Below are 19,648 nucleotides of genomic sequence, written 5' to 3'. Positions count from 1 at the left end.
GGAAAAATTGTTTTTCATCTGATTTAAAACACGCTGGCCACGTTGATTCGTTTTCAAAGGTGGATTATCACACGCCGGGCTAACGGAGTTGTCGGTTTATTGAAAAAAAGATGGAGGTTAATTCGTCTCGAACAGAATCCCTTTGTCCCTTGGATCCGTTCTCTTTGTCACGAGGTTTGCTAACAGCGGAAAACTCGAGCGAAAAGGCTGGAGAGTGTTGAAAAGGAAGAATAGAGAAGAAAGGGCCGAGAGAAGGTATTTTCCTGTTACTTTTGTAATTTCACGGTTCTTTCTCCGAGCAGGTAGGGCGAAGGGAGGGGGGAGGGGGTATTCGTCGGGAAACTGAGCGAGCGAGTGCCGCAAACGTGGTTACGAAGGGACAAGGGAACAATTTCGATAGCTTAACAAATAGCTTCGTTATTCTGTCGCTGCCACGCGCGATAGAACGAACAGATTGTACGCGCGATCGATTATCAACGCTGCACGATGGTCGGTTTCCTAACAATCCACAGAATTATCCGACCATACGGGTAATCGCGTTACTTCATCAATTATCCGCTGACGCTGCACGCAATTAAGGCAGCGAAACACCAACCGATAACCTTCGTTTCGCCATACGTAATCGCGACCGATTCGTACCAGGCATAACGAGAGAGAGAGAGAGAGAGAGGGAGAGAGCTTGCAATGTTTTGTCGTATTACTCTGCGGGCCCGGATCTCCGTTATTTTCCTCTGGTTATTCAACGGCGTGTCAGATGCGTGTTTGAATATATCGATTTAGAGAAGGGAGCGTTCGATAGTTGCCCGAATATGCAAATAAATCTAACCATCAAAGGCGAAATATGCATATGTACCGATTTATATACGTTGCTCTCGCGCCTCTCGATTTTCTGATCGCTACGAGAGTGGAATTGTCTGTCGCATTCGTAGGCTGTGACTCGCAAATGACTCCTCTGCTCGTCGTGTATCCGTCGTGTATCCGCGTCGCTATCTCACTTTACTTCGTTTTCCTTCGCTTCTTTTTCCTTTTTTCCCCCCTCGTTCTATCGAACGCTGCTTTTTCACGCCGATTCATAGAACCTGGTAGGACTTGCAAGCGAAACCGCGAGTTTCAGTTTCCATTGTTCGTAGCGGTACGTCGCTGCTTTACTTCGCAAAGATTCCCATACCCTCGGCGAGTTATTTATCCGAGAAAGTTGAACGACGAGCGCGGATAATGCCAACTAGGAGGAAAAAAGAGACGAGAGACGATCGCGAGCTTCCCGACTGCGGATAAAAAAACGCTATTCGTCGAACGACGCGTAAAAGCGACGTGCGTAAGAGCGGATTACGCGTCGCTGATAAACGGCACGGGCTCGCGCTTTCGCCGCGTTTCCCTGCGCGATTCCGAGTAGATGGAACGAATCGTGGAAATCTGTGCAACGGGAAGATCAAAGAGGAAGGCAAAAACCGCGACGTTAAAGGGAAAAGTTTGGCTGGATGAAACGAATAGGTTGGTTCCGTCCTCGAAGTCGGTCGCACAGTCGGATGGAAGTTGTTCGAGGACCACGGAGCACGTTAATTCGTTTAACGGGCTCGTTTCTCCTTTTGCTCACACCTGCTGCCTTCTCTGGCTTGGTTACCTCCGCCGTGTTCGTCGCAGCGACCACCGGCCGAATCTCCAAGTACGCGCAGTTGTAGCTTCCTAAGCGTGTATCGGCGTTTTCATCAAGATTATTTCCACACAAACGTATTTTCCGCTACAATTTCCCACTAGATACGCCTTCTTCCATATTTGTCGCGACTGTACTACGACGAAACTTGCGAACGACGCTGTCGTTCACGCGAATTATATATATCACGGGTTCCTGCGTAGTTTGTAGTATTTCTCAGTGTATCTCGCAGTGGAAAGTTTGGCCATTACGATAGTTAGGACGGTTAGGACTTGATCAACGTTCTCGATCAACCGTAACCTGTCGATTGTGTCGTCAGGAAGAGTCGGTGCTTTTGAATTTGTCGATGTAAAATTTCGCCAGGCTTTACGCGCTCCAACGGCTGGCAAATTTTTTACTCGCTTCTACGAAACACCGTACGATTACTATCGTAAAAAAGCATCGTAGTAAAAGGTATGCTCGGAGTTCTGACGTAAAAACCATGGAGCCAAATTTCCGTTTTATCGTCGCGGCGCCAAAGTTTCGCGACAATTGGTTCACAGAAGCATCAAACAAAAAAAAAAAAAAAAAAAGAAAAAAAAGGGATGATTGGATCGGTTGGAACGGGACAACGATGAATCGATGATCCGAGCTTTCGGACGATAACAGAGTCTGCTGGGTCGCGCGATACGTTGGCCATTCGTTAACGAGCATCGTTACGCACGATACACTGTGATGTCTATAGGTGATAATCCTCGGGAAAAGAATGTCTCGTCTTTCCACCGCAATCACAGGATGGCGTAATGAGTTTGGTCGTTCGCGTTTCGCGTTTGGGTATCCGAAGGAATAGCGCGGTTGTTAGCGATGGGCTCGAATACGTCGCAAGCCTGCTACGCGAGTATTTCGAGAAAACAAGCAAACCTAATCCGATCGAGTAGCTTCGACGTTTATCTTACGAGAATTCTCCGTTCTCTTAAAATTACTTTTCTCGATCGCCGTCGAAATCCCTCACGCGTAATCCAATTCTACGCTGATAATCGATCGCGCATCTTCCACAGGTATAATTTTGATTCGTTGCAACACGAAAGTACACGTAGTTGAAGATAAATTTTGAAAAATTGCGAGTACTCGTTCCAATGGAACATTTGGTGATCGCTTCTAAGAAAGCTCTAACATCCGGTCTTTAGTTTTCTCAAGCACCGAAGCCATCGACAGCCTATAGACAAGAGACTGTGTCGAAGGCAAACACCATAAACGGTAGATAGGCGACGTTTTCGGTCATAGGGTAACACTGCTAGCGCGCGGATCTGGATCAGCTCGTGTTATATTCCGAACTTTGTATTTACGCTTTTGTTGGAATACAACGATATCTCACGCATAGGCAGAAATATTCTTACACAGACACCCGCACAGGCATTTGAACAGGACGCTTACACAGGTCATACTCGTTACCGTATAGAGAGTGGGGTTCAAAATATTTGAGGGATCATGGGTCACTACCTACGTCTAGTCCGAGAGTAACTGGCCAACAATCAACAGTTCTTGCATACTTTGTTAATTGTATCACTCGCTTATGCACGTTTGGTTCTGTAGTTCTGTTTAATTAATATCAGTGAATATCATTTTAAGATGAACATCGTGTCTTCCACAGATTATTAATCTTAACTTTGAGATTAAATTCTACCAACTTTGGTATTTTAAAATACATATTTTCTACCTTACAATTTATCCACGCGTTCCTTTGTACTCGCATACATCCAACAACCTCGACGTTTGGCAAGCATTAAGTTGCCCGAAAAGTGTCTCTCTTTAGCAAACGTGTTTTTTTGCAACAGCGCGCCTTCGTACAAACGCGAAACCAAGTCTGTGAAACGTTTATCTCAACGAAGCAAAATGGATCGTACGTAATCGGAGAAAATAATATAAAAGAAGAAACGTCGTGCGTCTATTATTTGCTCGTAAAAGGAAAGAAATTTCTCGGACAACCTAATACGATACGATAAACGAAGCATCACGTGTTAGGAGTAGTAACACGCTCGCAACGTTAGCGAAACGGCGCGAAGCGAAGCTTGGTTATTGCGTTTGACCTGGATTTCTAAGTACGTATTGAACTTGATCCCATCGCTAGTGGTTCCGATACGGGGAAATTATTTTTTAGCGATGGAAAGAGAAGCTGCAATCCTGTCGATGAACGATGATGCATCGGCGGACGACGATTGTTCGGAAGGCCGTTAGCGGCCGTTCGTAACCGGGATTCCACCGGAGTATCGTCTCCCTTCCCTTCTATCGTCATTCTCTTCCTCTTGCCTCCTCCACCTCCTCTTCGTTCTCCTGCCTCTCCATTCCCATTCCTCTTCCCCTTTCATGTCCAGATCACGCGATGATACAGGAATGTCTGGGATGCCGAGAGCGATGGCGTAGAGCTCTTGGTTGACCCGGCATGGCCATTATCGTGATTACATTAGGTGCTATCCTACTGGGTAACGTGGCGTCGCGCACCCGCGAACCACCTGATTTGCCAAGCGTACAATTCGATGGCGGAAGCCGGATCGTCAGATAGCCCGATCCGCCGCTATCTGATGTCCTTTACACGATTCGCGTCTCGTTTTGCCGTCCCATCAACTTCCCTCTACGCATCCCATATTAGCTACAATTTGCATCGTTGTCCATGAACTTTCGTACGGCAGTCATCTCGCGTTACGAGCGAACGCAACCTGCCTGTGTAGCCGATCCTACTACCACCAAAGGGTAGTAAACCAATTTCCGTTTCTCCGATCGATCGTTGCCCGATCATAGCGCAATTCTCACTTTCCACTGTGTTTGCTTCGTTTTTATATATTTTTTATCGATACCGGATCGCTTAGGTACGTTTATTAGGTGTTTGCATACGGAGCGGTGGATTTTATAAACTCGTTGGATAGCCCTGTTAAACGATATTTATTAAACAGCGATTTAACTATTTGAAACTAACCGGACGCGATGTAATCAACGTTTTGGCGGTCATCGCGTTTCGTTATGCAAGGTTAGATTATGCGGCGACGTGGATAGAAAAAGCACGGTTGACGACTTAATCGTGGAAATTTAACGAGCCGAATAAACGCACGTTGGAAGCTTCGGAAGTAAAATACGCTTTTTACGTTATTTCGTCGAGTCGATGCGACGCGTGTAAGAACGAAATCTGTCTTTTCGAATTTTCCAGATAGCGAGGTTTCGCAACGATATCCGTCGCAGCGTGACTTTCGCACAGACTCGGGCGGAGGAGTGGAGTTAACGAGTATCCGAGAAAAGAAAGATAAAATTAGACTATAGAAATTCGTAGGAGGCCAGGGATTGCCGATGATTTAATCGAGTTACGTGGTCGATTAATTCGTCCGTTCGGAAGCGTCTCGATCCAGAAACGTTAAAGATACGCGGTGACGATGTGCGTCAACCGAAGAGAACGACGCCTACGAAGAGTTTGCCTCGGTAATAGAGCCGACGTCGTTTATCCCTCCCTTTTTGAGACTTTATTCGAGCAAGATATTCCCCGGAGATCGCAGCTCGAGACTAACGTTTTATAACTTGCAGTTTCTCCGGTGTGTCATATAGTTGGGTTATCCAACGACACGCTAGACGTCTACGCTTTTACCTTTTCTTCCGCGTTCCCTTCACTTTCCCGGGCCAGACTTCGTTTTTCTCTCGTTAGGTCTATTATGTAAATAGCGATAGATCAGGTTGTCAGGCAACGAAAGGTATCCGGCTGAAGAGTATACGTGGCTCGGTTCCATCGTCGCATACCCGAGAACAGAAACCCGTGTACATTGATACGTACGTATTCGGGATAACGGATAGGCAACGGCACGCCATCAATGGATACGAACGCCGTATTGTGCCGGCGATCGAAACCCGGTCGAACTTTAAAAGCCGCGACCGTGCACGCTTCGATAATCGCGATCGAGAGGTTGGAGAGTCGAAACGGTTGCCGACGAGGCGAGTGCCGTACTCGCAGCGATCCGCTTTCCGGTCGATCCTCTTTCCCATCGGCGGAAACGAAACCGTTTCGTTCTTTTGCCCGTCGTTCCGTTCGTTCGACGTCCGTTAGACCGGGGCGTCTTTGGTCGCGAAGTTGTTTCGCGTAATTTCGTAAGACCGCAATCTACGCGAACAGGTGAGAAGAAAATGGCCACGATGTTTTCGCCTTAGGTCGGCAACGGTATACCGTCGAGCTAAGCCGAGAACACAAGGATGTTACCGCGAAAGTTCATTTCTTATCACTCTGTTCTTCCCACTGGACCATTCTCTTTTCCTTCCATTTCCCGGCTAGTCCTTTCTTCTCTTTTTAAACGCCAATTTTCTAATACACTCTCTTCCCCTTTCGTACGTCTATGTAGGTGTTTCTACTTTCATTTAGACCTTGTAACGAGATATTTAGGACAAAACGCGCGGTAGTACCCGGAGAAAATTTGGGAAAGACTAAGAGAGAGAGAGAGGGAGGGAGGGGAAAGAAAAATCATACAATTTGCGGAATTTCGCGCGTTCGGTGGGCAAATGAGCCTCGTTTTTCAACGAATTTAATATTTATACCGTTGGTCTTCTTCGTAACGCGTCCACCTCTCTTTCTACCGAGGTTCGAATTTATACTCCGCCTCGGTCTCCTGGCGGCTCTCTCCCTCTCTCGCTGTACCGTTCATCTCGGTTTCTCGTCGTTGCGTTTGCAAGAGTTTTTTGTGTACGCAATTATTATTAACTTCGGGCCGACGAGCATGGAAAACGCGAGCGAGGAGCGAGGAGCGCGTGTGCGAGTGCACAGAAACGAGAAGGAGAGCGAGGGCAAGAGCGAGGGAATTGTGGCCGCGGGTGAATGCGCGTTGTTGTATACATCTCGCCGTGTTTCCGTGCTTCGCGTAATTACCGTAGAGCGAAAGCTTAATCATTGCCGACTCGCCGCGCGGGAAATTACCAACCGCTCGCGAAAGGATCCTGCATGTACGCGATAGGTTGAGAGCAATAACGAGAGAGCTTCGAGACGGAATCGCGGTTCTCTCCGACCGGTGCTCCCATCCATTGCCCTTTGCCTGGTATCCGGATATATACTTTTGTCGGCGAATTCGTTGCAATTCGAAACGATCTCGCCGAGGTGTCCGTCCAGGTGTCCGTCGAGTTTCGCAATAGCAAACCGAAGGAAGGATCGCGCGACCGTGCAAACCGGCTAGTCGACTGCGAGGAAACGCGGTCGTCCTTGTAGGCAGAAGGCAGAGTTGCGGTTAGACACGCGAAGACGCGATCCCATCGATCGTGTGCTCGCCCCCTGCTCGCTCGCCTCTATCCGCACTTGCCCGATGGAAATTACGATGTACGCGCCATTTATGGAACTTTGAAAACTCTGCATCTCGACCTCGACCTGTCGCGTGCGAATCGCCAGACCCGCGCCACTTCTCACCTTCCAACAATCGGATCCACCGTGGCTTTCGTGTCGCGTTTCTACCGACGCCCGAGATCGATCGATTTCCGTCCTTTCTGCCACGTGATGGATCGAGGTCTCTTCCGCCGCGGTAACAACCTTCGTTTCTTCCTTCTCGCCGAGTCCCGCTTCACGAACGACGACCCCGACGACGTTCCGCGTATCACGTCGCATCGAGCCGTCCTCTCCTCGCTCCCTTCCCCTAACGCGTTTTCCTCCCTTTCCTTTATCGTCCTTCTGCTTCGGATCTTACGGTTTCGCGTAGCGGAATATCCTCAAGAACCATGGTTTCTCGTATGCAACGGCTGCTTTTAGACTCGCGAGACAACGTACGCGTTTCGTGCGACTTTTAAAGTCGCAGAGTCGAGGGTCGGTCGAGCTACGGGGGCCACGCGATTCTCCGGCCAACACGGACGAGTCGGTATCGAGCTCGGTTAAGTCGTACACCTATGCACGCTGCAGGTTAGTCGCAGCGCCTGGAGAATCGATAAGGTGCAACGAAAGCTCGAACTTGTACGCTCACCCTCTCCATCCTTTTACAGTCACACGAAACCGCAATATACAGTAACGAATCGTTGTAATTTTTTATACCATATTCCGTAAAATATATTAAACTTGAAGGCATTTCGAGGCTGATTTTACACCGCCGCGATAACACCTACACGTCGAGAGTAATTGTGGCGAAAGCGGCGGGTATATCGGTTCCGCGCGGCTTTCCTTAAAAAGCTTCGGCTATGAGAAACCGAAGATTCCAGTAGTCTGAGCGTGTCGCGCGTCAATTGAATCGTTGGTAGGACGTGACCGGAAACTCTTAAAGTCGCTATCTCCTCTTAAGCATTTTATTGTACCATCAGTTTTTTCACTCTTGTTTCGAAGAAAAATTCTATCTTTTCTTTTTTCTTTTCTATATATATTCAGCGGAAGCTGGTCGATCGGCGTACCGCGGATTTTCCTGTATTTGTAGGAAATTTAAAATTCCAAAGGTCCACGGAACGCGCGTATTACGCAAAAACGAAGAATCTGTTCAAAGCGTTTTACAGCGGTACGTATTACGATGATCTTCGCTTAAGATCGATTTGTTCAATCGAGCACACGTATGAATAATTTGACAAAAATGAGTCAACTTTTAGGCGTAGGTTGGGAAACGTTGTCGCGTAGAAATTTCCTCTCGTATTCGCGCTGTGCGATATTTTCGTTCGATGGCAGCGGAAGGAGCGCGATAGGAAACTGTATTGTCGGAAAGTTTTCGGGTAGACAGGAGAGTTTTTAAATGGAGGTGCAATTTTTCCGTCGGGGAACGCGGAGGGACGGCGGCCCTTGGGCGCACGGTCTTCGCTGGTCGGAAGCGACGTTGAGTGTATTTAAAAAAAAGGACGAGGCTGACGAAGCGAGAACCGTCGGTCGACCGTGGGCTGTCATCTGAAAACGAACCGTTAAATCGGTTGGCGGCGGAAATCAGGAGGCGTCCCCTTTCGTTGCATGTCGCGTCGATTTAAGCGAAACGAAATAAAAAGAAAATCGCCGCAGCGATATCGGTTAACGCGTTGGTTACGCGTAGCTGGCGGGGCTTTTTATTTCACGGAGGCGGGAATCGTGGCAAGACGAGGCACCGAGGCGGCGACGAGTATTTCCGACAGTGGAACAGTCGTTGCGTGGCTATAAAAGCGGCGTGGGACGCGACCGAGTATTAACCATTATGTAAAAGTTGTGCTCCCTTGTGGTGGTGGGGCGCGAGAAAGCTCGCTAGCTGGAAAAATGTTCGAAATTCGATGCACCGCGGTCTGTTAGGTTTTTCGTGGCGACGCGCGACGTGTCCGACGGAAGATAGTCCGGGAGATAGTCCGGACGTTTCTATCAGGCGAAATGCAACGGCATAAAATATTCACCGCGCGAAACGCGGTTGCGATTTTGGTGGAGGTTTCGCGCACGTTGGTTACGAGTTTATTTCGAGGCTAACGACGTTGGGCGAAAAATAAAGGCAAAAAATAATCGAGGCAGGGGAGAAAAAGCGGCGGTCTTTTTTCCCCCCGTGGTTTACACGAGCTTCCGGAATTTTCTAATTTGTCGGCTTGGCAGGATCGTGCAACGCGCGTTATAATCTCCGTCGCGTCGTCGATTAAAATTCAAGTCTGCGAACGCGGCCAACTGAACGGAATCGATAACCCGGAGATCTTGGCGAAACGAGATACTCGGATAACAGCGCGTACAGCCGAAAGACGGTAAACAGTGACGTTGTTACGCGTTACTTCGAAGATACGGAATATCCGCCTCGACGAGCTCCGGTAATGACGTCGAACGATGACAACGAACGACGTGGCCCCGCAACTCGAACCACCGGCTTCTCTCCGCTTCCTCTATCTTTTCCACCTTTCTCTTTCCTTCGAATAACGTTCCTTCCCGTTCCACTACACCCGGACCGTTCGATTCGTTTCGACTAGAACCGAATTTCTGTCTAACCGGGTGCGTACAACGTTGCATGCTAACAAGGATCGCGCATTTTCTCGAAAAATGAATAACGGGGAATATCCGGTTGATATTGGGAAGAAGCATTGGTCGCAGGCTGGAGAGCCAAAGAGAAGCGAGAAAATATGCGGAACAGCTCTCGCTCGTCGCTGGTATAATCATCGCGTCGCGTCGCGTCGATCCAGCTTTCTTCTCGGCTTCGAAACCTACGAGAAGAATCGATAACCGCCGAGTTATTTTAACGACCGAACCTCTCCGGCGATACATTCGTCGAAGATGCTCGAGCCGGTTGGTTCACAACGGAAATTGCTTCTTTTTAATCGGTGCCTCGATTTTTCCGGCCTCGAATAAGGGAAAGAAGAAATCGTCGAACGAATTTTAAAATATGGATTTGCCCGAGAAGCGTACCGAGGTTAAGGGGGTGACGCGCGCAAGACGCGATTCCAGAAGTTATCCGATGGAGACTCGATATAAAAAGTCCGAAAGAGTAAACTTTGTCGAGAACGCTTCGCACAGATCGAAAGTTGGCTCTACCTCGCAGCAAGAAGCGTCCGTCCAACTAAAATTTTCTCCTTATCCCGCAGGAGACGACGAGGTGTTGCGACACGCTGCTCGATGCTCGACCGTGAGGGTGGTAACCGCCGACCGTGTTCCGGTCTCTACCGGAACCCCTCGACTCCACGACATCAACAAGTGACAAGGAGGGAGTAGCAAAAACTCCGTCGTGGCGCGTCGTGCTCGCGATAAAAGCTTACCGAGATAGGGAAAGTTACGAACGCCAGACCCGACCGAAAACTATGAGCATCTCCTTCCGATTAAAACGGTTTAACGCCGCCTCTTTTCTTGTCCGCTTCCCTTTGCCCCGCCTCGTGTCCCTTGAATTAACGTTCTATCGATCCGGTTATTTATTCGATCTACGCCCGACGTACGCGCGTACCTTCCACTCCTATATATCGTTTCTGGTGGACGCGAAAACGGGCGAAAATTTCTAATCGGAGAAAATTCGTTGGCCTGAAAAATTCTAAAGGATAGTCGTTGCGATGCGATTTCGTACGGGCGATCGGTCTACTTGCCGACGTAAATTGGCCCGGATTAATCGCGCTAAGGAAACAAGCGGATAGTTTGTGGGTGGCAAGCCGGCTTCCAACAGGATGGATGGATGGATGAATAGATGGACGGATATATGGGTGGATGTGCGGATGGCTAGAGAGCAGAGGAGAGGAGAGGAGAGCAGCGAGTCAGCGAACATAAGTCGAGGGTTGGGGTGAAGCGTTGTGTACGCGGAAGGTGGCTAGCCGACGGGTCACTCGAGGCTCGTCGAAGCAACCGGGGTAACCGAAGCTCGCGAAACACATGGTTCTCCTGTTGCCGTTTCCGTGGAGTTTGAGCACGGGGACGCGCGCAACCAGGTTACCGAACGAACGAGCGAACGAGCGAACGAGCGAATAAGCGAACGAGCGTGCGGCTTTACCGAGCATAAGGAGCAACTCGCACGGTACCGTGGCCCAGCCTTCGGCAAATGCATGCCCTGTAAATTGCCTGGCATTTAATTACCATGAGTAGGCAGACCCTGCACGCTAAAGCCAAGAGCACTCTCTCACTTTCCCCTCCTTTCTCTTCGCTCTTTCTCCTCTTCTGCTGGCTCTCTCTTTCGTTACCCTCCACCTCCTTCTCCTTCCGTATGCCGTTTTCGCCGTATCTCTCTTCGTCCGCCCTTCACCTTTTCCGAGCACTACCTCGTACCTCTGACCCTCCACCGTCTCTCTCCATCTGCCTTAGGCTTACGGCCTACAACGCGTGTTACCAAGTACCGCTAAATTAAACACCTGCTTCAGTCAAACGGTACGTACCTCTACTCACCGCTACGACCTACAAACTACACGGCTCAAAGCTCGCTCCTCGCTCTCCCAGCCCCAACCCTCTCTTCCGACCAACGTTTGCCGCTTCTAATTGGACGATGCTACGTCTCTTTACTTTTTTTTCTCTCTCTCTCTCTCTCCCTCTCTCTCCTTTCTCCTCTTTTTGTTTTCCCTTACCTACGTGACACGCGATTACGTAGATGAAAAGCGCCGGGATAAAAGCGTCGATCCGGAATTGTTTTCCATGCCGTACGCCTTCGTCCTTTTCCTTCGTCCCTTACGTTCGTTTCGTCGTCGTTCTCGCGATCCACGCGTATGGAAATACGTGATCACGAACGCGAGCGAGTGCCGCCGAAACGTAGCTTTACGATTCGGATGGCAGTTTGCGCACCTACTTCTCGCTGCGAACTTTCCTAGATTTCGACATGCCCTGAAGAGCCGGCTCGTAATTAAGATATTTATCGGCAAAGTCGAGATCGTTTTGTCTGCCTTGCCTTGTCGTTTGTTTCAATTTATCGCCTGGAAGAGACAGTGGAAACGAGAGGGCGGACAATGCCGGCGTTGCTTCCAGACTTCTCGTGGCCTTGATTTCGCGCTCTTTTCCACAGACACTGACGTAATTTCCTACTACTCGTCTCACGATGCATTTTAATTTAGCTCCTTTCTCGAGTTTGCCGCCGACGGTGATTCGTGAGTCGGTGTCGCGGCTCCGCCAACTTCCAACGGGGTGGCTCTTTGGGGGTGTTTTTGATTTGTTGGCTCCCATGGGACGACTGTTGCGAAAGAGGCAGGGTGGGAGTTATTAAGAGGGACGGAGACAGATAGAATGACGGTGGAAGAAGGGAGGGGCAGGCAGGAGAAAGCAGGAGAGCGCGAGAGAAACGGAATAGGGTGAAAGCCATGGGCGTACGACGGCGCAGAGGGACGAACGGAGGAGTGGTTGGGTAACCGCACATTATGTGATTTCTACAGGGAGCTAGCTAACTTTGCGATTGAATTGTACCGGCGACAATGGCAATCTGCCAGGGCACTCGACGCTTCTCCGAGCAGGATTTTCAACGATTTTGCCGCGTTTCACGTCGCGCTGCGTATCCTTTCTCCATTGAAATTCTTTCGCCGCGAGAATGCGAACAAGCGCCACCGACAACGCTTCCCTCCTTCTTCTCACCCTTCGTTTCCCAACCCCTTTCCTTTACGGTTTATCGGTAACTGTACTTCTCGCCGCGTATCTCCAAGGACGATCAGTTGGTAGATGCACTTGCACAGCCTCGCACGGTCGATCGATCCTGTAATCCATTTATCGTAGAACTTATGTAGACACCTTATTGTACGTAAATCCGTGACGTATAAAATAATTCGCTGTAAAAATCAGCTTTTACGCGAAGAAGAAACACGGTAATGGAAAGATCGTACCTTAAGATAGGCAAAAATTGTCCGCTTTCTCCCCCATTTGAGTAATTTCCCTAGTAAATATCGTTACTCGTTAGATCGATTAGTTTTCTCGATCGTACAGCTGTTTCCAAAAAACGTCGCGACTATCTTTATCTTCTCGCTTCTTCTCCGAGATCATCGAACGCGATGCTCGATGATTCGAGCGTAACGAGCGACGGAATATATTTCGGCAACGTCTTGAAATTCGACGTAGCCATCGATCGGCTGAATCTACCTCTCGGCGCGGTCGATACAACGCGATACGTTGAGATTCGACGACTGGCAAAGTTTCGCATCGCTGCTGCAGCGATAGCGTTTCTAGGAAGGAAAACGTTTTGGAAGAGAACGTGATATTCTGGGGTTTGGTTTGGTACCGTTTCGTTTGGTTTACGGAACGTTCCCGTAAATATTTGAAAATCGTCTTTCTCTTGGAAGCAACTCCCGGGTAGTTGACTCACGCTCGTTCGAGAAACAATCGGTTTTTCTCCCGAATTTTAAAATCGTAATGCCTGCGCGCGCCACTTTTTTCGCTCGCGCTTCTATGAACGCCATGGTTTCGTCCGACATCTATGGCGTTAGATCCCGTTCAAATATTAACTGTCGAAGCCGCACAGACCGGCTTCGGATCCCGTCAAAATTTAAACCCACGCTTTTCTATTCTCTCGCCCCGCGTTGCCCGTGTAATGCATTTTCTTCGAAATTAAACAACCTCTCGTTCGTCTTCCCGGCGGCCGAACCGTTCGCCAATTTTCCTCGCGTTCGGAATTTCAACTTTCCACGAAACTACGATACACGATGTCCGGTGACTCGTCGGTGGTATAACCGAGCAACGTCCGATTCTCTTCTGTGGAAACATCAAATATACAACGTAAGAACGTAACAAGAGAAATTTTGAAGAAAATCTAGAAATCGGTACCAGCGTTTCGCGCTACGAGGAATTTAAAAAGTTGCGCGTCCATCGCGTCTCACGCGTAGAAAAATTCCTTTCGAATCGCCATGGATAGACTACTGCCGCGATCCCCTGCCCGACTCCTCCTCCCTCGTTTTTTTTCCCTTCTCTTTTCCCCTTTTCTCATCTCTTCGTATCTTTTATCTTTTCGTTCGTTCGTCTTGCCTTTTTACCTCGCGTGTTCTTCTCCTATGCGCTTTCCAGTGTCGGCGGGCTCGATGGATGGTCGCTATTTGTTTTTCGTTACGCGAAATTGCGACCCGGTATTTCTCGAGGGCTTGGCAAACTACGCTTGCCATCGACCACCGACCGTAAGCAGGACAGTCGTCTTAAAAAAACGTATTTATTCTTCGCACGCATAGTGACTGCATCGTCGTGACACACGGAGACCGAATGGAGAGGAGAGGATCGTCCGACTAACCGGAGAACGAGCTGAAAGACGAAAAACCGGCGACAGCGAAGGAAATTATGGTCCCTTAGCTCGCGTTCCAGCAATTTAGTCCGCCTTAGCGAATCGGATGCATTTTCCTCCTCCTAGGTGGAAACGACCGCGACGTTTTTCTGCCCCACGTCTTTCTTTCCCTCCGAGTCGCCGGTTTTCATCGAACTTACCTTTAATGCTTACCTTTTCTCCGCGCGAGAAAGAGACAACTGGGAAAGTTGGAAACGTCACCGAAGGGTCGTGGCGGTCGAGGCGAACACGATCGTCGCCGAAGGCCGACGCGAATATAATCTTTTTGTCTGCAGAATGTTGAACGAATCGGAAAAGATATATGAAGGAGGGTGGAAGAGGGATGGGCATCGATGATAGAGGGACACAAAGAATATCTAGAACGCCATCGTAGAAAATACCATCTATTCTTTTCGGCCCACCATTCGCTGTTCCACGCGATCCTTACGGTTTTGCCCGGAGGCGTCGCGATTTAGGTTTACCTTTCGAGGCTTACAGCGAATCTCGAGCGGCGAATTGCGGTCAGACTCGAGGCACGTTTAACGTGGGAACTGGTGTCCTTGTATATTTCGCAGGATGAAACTATCTCGTCTTGGTTTCACAATTTTTTTCATAGCAAACGCCAACGCAACGAAAATAACGTACGTTAGAGCGTGGCGTGCGATGACGTCGTTTCTTTGGACGTCCGCGAGAACACGGTGTTCGCGGTGGTTTTCGCGCAAGAAATTCCCCCGCGAACTGGCTCGTTTGCGAAATAGATGACAGACAGAAAGTCTGTCCATTCTTTTTGCGAAACGGCCGTGTCTTGTGGGAACAACAGCGAGAGAAGTTCGACGAGTTGTCGCGGAAAGAAACGACATTCAGGGAAAAAGATTCGCGTCGTTGCGACACTTACGTGCCGGTCTCGCGACGAAGTCGAACAGCAATAAAAGCTCGTCGATCGATGATGGGTCGATGATGGAACGCGATTCCTTGAGATGTTCCGTCACTGATGCACGGCCTCTCGATCGACGATGAGTTTCCAACGTGCCGCTATGCGGTACCCAAATAGTAAAATACGTTATTGTTACATTTTTAATGGATAATATAAATTTATAGCTCGGAGATTGCATCAAAGGTAGCGCAACCGTTGCCTCTAATTAGGCAGAAGATTCATCGTTAATTTGTACACTTTGCTAAAATATGCATTGTACGTAAAGTTATTATAAATTGAACAAAGCGTTCGGATGCACGCGAACGATGCAGCAGAGAGTTTGCCTGCTATTATAATTTACAGAAAGTATTTTGGAAAAGCAACGTGCGCGTAGGGCGCTCGTAATACATACGAATGTGCCTTATGGTATTCGAACGTACTCGTCCGTAGAGAGAGGGTCAACTCGGTAACTCGAAGCTGAGAATTTCAATCTTTAACCCGTTTTCTACTATTCTTTATTCAACGACCGATTTCCTGAAATCAATTCACGTTCAAACAGATTTTCTCCCGATGTGGATACCTGGATAGCTATTCGGAAAGCAACGAGACGCAAAAATACAACGTTTTTCATTTTCAATTGATTCGTATCCACGTTGTGGTTAACGGTCGGCCCAGCGCACCGGTACAAATTTCACTGGAATTTCGTTTTGTTAAAATAAATCAAACTTTTCGCGAACAGGACAGTTACGCGCGTCACGCGTGACGATCTACATATGATAGTGAAATACGACGCGTGCTTGATCGATACCGAACATCCGAATCATTTTATTTCCCGATCTGGTGATTAACGACGTTGTCGAAATTCGTTCCCCGTGCGATTCAGCACCGTGACTTTATATCTGGATCGACGACGCGCGCTAAAGGCGAACGAGTCACGAGTTAACTCCTTCTTCTCGAACGACGAGTCTGGCTCGTCGTGGTAATTTAACTCTTGTACGAATAACGATACGACATCGTGCGAGGCAAACTGATCTCGCGATATCTGCTCGCAATCAGCAGCCTTGAAGCATCGAAATGTCATTTGAACGTGTACAACGTCGCTCACAAGCGTTCGGCCACTTTACCTCATTTGCGCTAACGGCGTAACGACGAATCGGTTAAACGAGTGACATAATCGAGAGCAACGCTCGCTACCCTTTGAAAGAGTCCCTCGAAAATGTTTTGCATAATACGCATAAGTAATATTACTATGCGTCACGTCGCGCGAGATGGTCCGTGCGACGTCCCTCATGGTCTGGCCTCCAAGGCCTACACATCGTTACACCGACCCGCGATAAACCTGAGGAACCACCATAAACAGAATCTTTTTAGCTTAATCTCTATTCGCATAAGTATTTTCGGTTTACGGATGGTCCTTAAAACAGTCCTTATGTACAAATTACAGAGAAAGCGGGTGTTTGTCTAGCGAAATAGCAGGTTTTTTCCATGAACAAGGACACCCATGAGATTCTCCTCATATTTTTATTTATTAACGTTGGCTATAACCAATGGGCATCGCGGATCGTTACCCTCGCTTTTCTGCCGAAAAGTGTCAACGAGTCGACGTTCTTAGTTCAAAAAGGCACACCCACACCGAGCTTTCCTCCTTAATGGTAGGAGACGGGTCTTCTACTGTTCTTCCAATCTTCGTGTAGTCGAGTCAACGGTCTTATCCTTAGAGCAGTCATCTGCTGTTTTTTCCACCTCAGCGCGGTCATCCACTATCGCTACACACTTAGATCAGTCAAATCTATTGTTCCTTCAATCTCGACGTAGTCACCCACCGTTGCTGCAAACTCAGGCCTCACTACGGTCTGCGCGACATTGACTTAATCTACTTTTTGCTTATACGAAGCAACTAGCAAGTATACAATTATCAAATACATCCTCCGACACAGCGCAATAATAAGTGTAATAAACTGTTGAAAAGATAAATCTTACAAAACTGTTGATCGCAGTTTTATTACACAACAAACACTATTATCCCACAAGAAATAAGGGGATCGACCTGTTCGTGGTGTCGATTGTTATAATCGCAACGGGAACTTACGACTCCCGTCGACGAGCTTCAACGCGATCGCGTCTCCCCGCGACTGGACGCAAAAACACTATGTCTATGCACGAAACTTTTCTATGATAAGTGCAGAAACGTATTCTTGAACCACTGTACAAACAAAGTTCTACCGCGTTAGTACGATCTTTGTTTGCGGCAGACATCCGTAACGAAAGGGCTAAACGGCGCAGCGTGGAGGAATCCTTGACGCATCGTCGAGTAGCTCGCGCGTATTAACATCGCCGGTGGATATAGTAGGGGAATTCCCGCGTGTACTTGGCACGTAATCGGACATTGGTAAATTTCCATAGTCGGCAAACGGGTAGCGTTTTATTACCCTTGCGGTCTTGGCGGTAGATTATGGCCTGGAAATATAACTATTCGGACAACGGTGTTGCGCGGCTTTCGCGAGTACAATTCGGGAGGATAATCAGCGGTACGCTTGCAAACAGTCGCGGAAATGTTTACCGATATAAGCGAAGAGGCAGCTCGATCGCGTTATAGCCAACGGAGAAATCAAAGCTCGGAACGCCTACTAATTGCAAACGGTAGTTGGACGCGACGAGATTCTTTCAATCTGCCACGGTTTTTCCACGTAAAACCGAGTAATTTATCTATGTTTTTTTGCCATTGTTCTTCCACGTGTCGCAGTCTCTGGGATATCCCAGCTACCCATTCCACGAAACCAATTCGAAGAGTGGAAAAAAGAGAAAGAGAAAAGAGAGGTCGATGGAGGCAGTTATAGCGGACTTTTTAAGAAGAAATTCGTTTCCGATAACACTTTGTATGCAACGATCGCAACGTCGATGCGACGCGTATCGTGAAATAGCTATGAAACGAAGAAACGCTGCGAGTTCCACGAGAACAGGCTAAAAGTCAGGTCACTTTGTTTCTCTTCCTTTTCCTTTTCTTCCTCCCTCTTACTTTTGCATCCTCGCGCTAGTTTCTCCTGACAACTGTCAACGAGGCGCGTGGAAAAATATTTTCCTACGGATTTCCGTCGCGACTACGGAAAAACTTTCTCCGCCAGTAGTTTTGCTTCCTCTTCCTTCGTTCCTCCCTCGTCCTCGGTATTCTTGGTCTCTTCGCGTCATGGTCCTCGTCTTCATCGTCGACTGCGAAATGTGCCGGACCCGCAGAAGAGACGCGACGAGCCGACGTCTAGTCCACGAGACGAATGGAGGGAGGGAAGACTCGCATAAGCAAACACGTTCCGAGAGAAGGATCTGCTGTAAAGTTGGATGGAGCAGCGACGCGGATAATCTTGACAAGTCGTTGATAATATGTTCCTCTTTGAACAGTGATTAATGCTTCGAGGCTACTTAGACCGACCTTAGTTGTTCGCTGTTGAACATCGGATGTAAAATGTGGACAAATTTTTAATTATCGGTCCTTGTGTTTGCGAGAAGTTGCTCGTATCCACGATGATTCCTCCATATTTTCTCGATACTGAGAAACTTTCTAATTGTAGAAAAACACGATAGTCGATACTAACCGTGGTTAACGGTCGAGCCAATCTCTGTTAGAAATACCGTCTATCGTCTTCGTCGGAACTACAACGCGTATCACCAGCGTGACTCGATACCACAAAACAAGCAGTCGCAAATTTCGATTTTACTTGTAGAGTGCGTTAAGACGGCTGATCGTTGTTTCTTCGGTCTTCGTCTTGGACGTGCTGAAAGGTGGCGAAGGAGCCGAAGTTGAACAGACGATATCGGTATCGCGAAGACGTTGCTACGCCATTGGCGAGCCGATAGGCAAGGGAAAAGAGTAAAAGGGAGCAGGAGCGAAGGAAGGAGGCAGGGGGGAGGGCGGGCTGGAGTCGTGGAAAATGCGAGTACGTAAGGAGATAAGTGTCGCTACAGGGAATACAAAGTCTCTTCTTTGGCTTTTTCTCTTTCTTTGCTGGCAGTCTCGTTGCGTCGCAGCGTGCGTTCGCTCGGGCGTGAGCCAGAGGAAAATACTGCTCCATAGTTGAGCCGTACGTAATCTATATCCTCCACCCCATCGTGCAGGCTGGCCCGTACCCTCTGGAGTAGGTAGGTGCTATAAATTTTGCAGTTGAAAATCCCCCGATACGTACACGCGCGTGCATTTGCCCGTTCGTTTGTCCGTTCGCTTGTTCATCCGCGAATACAACTTTCCTATAGGCCATATATCTGTTGATCTGGCGCACCGGCCGACTATGCAGCCAATCGAGATTGGAACCAGCGCGCCAGAGAAAAACCACCCAGGACCATCTTAAATTTCCATTAAACCAAAATCTGAACAGCTACCTTTCCACTTCGGGACCGCATCGCGATTCTAGTTTTTCCTCTGCACAAGCTCCACGCGTCCCCGCCGAGTCGAATAAAGTCTACGCGATAGATTCCAATGCCTCGCTGACTATTCGCTGTTCCGAGAAGCAGATATTCCTTCTT

The sequence above is a fragment of the Bombus pascuorum genome, chromosome 13, assembly GCF_905332965.1.
Source record: "Bombus pascuorum chromosome 13, iyBomPasc1.1, whole genome shotgun sequence".
Lineage (NCBI taxonomy): Eukaryota > Metazoa > Arthropoda > Insecta > Hymenoptera > Apidae > Bombus > Bombus pascuorum.
Note: the sequence above shows the minus strand (reverse complement) of the source record.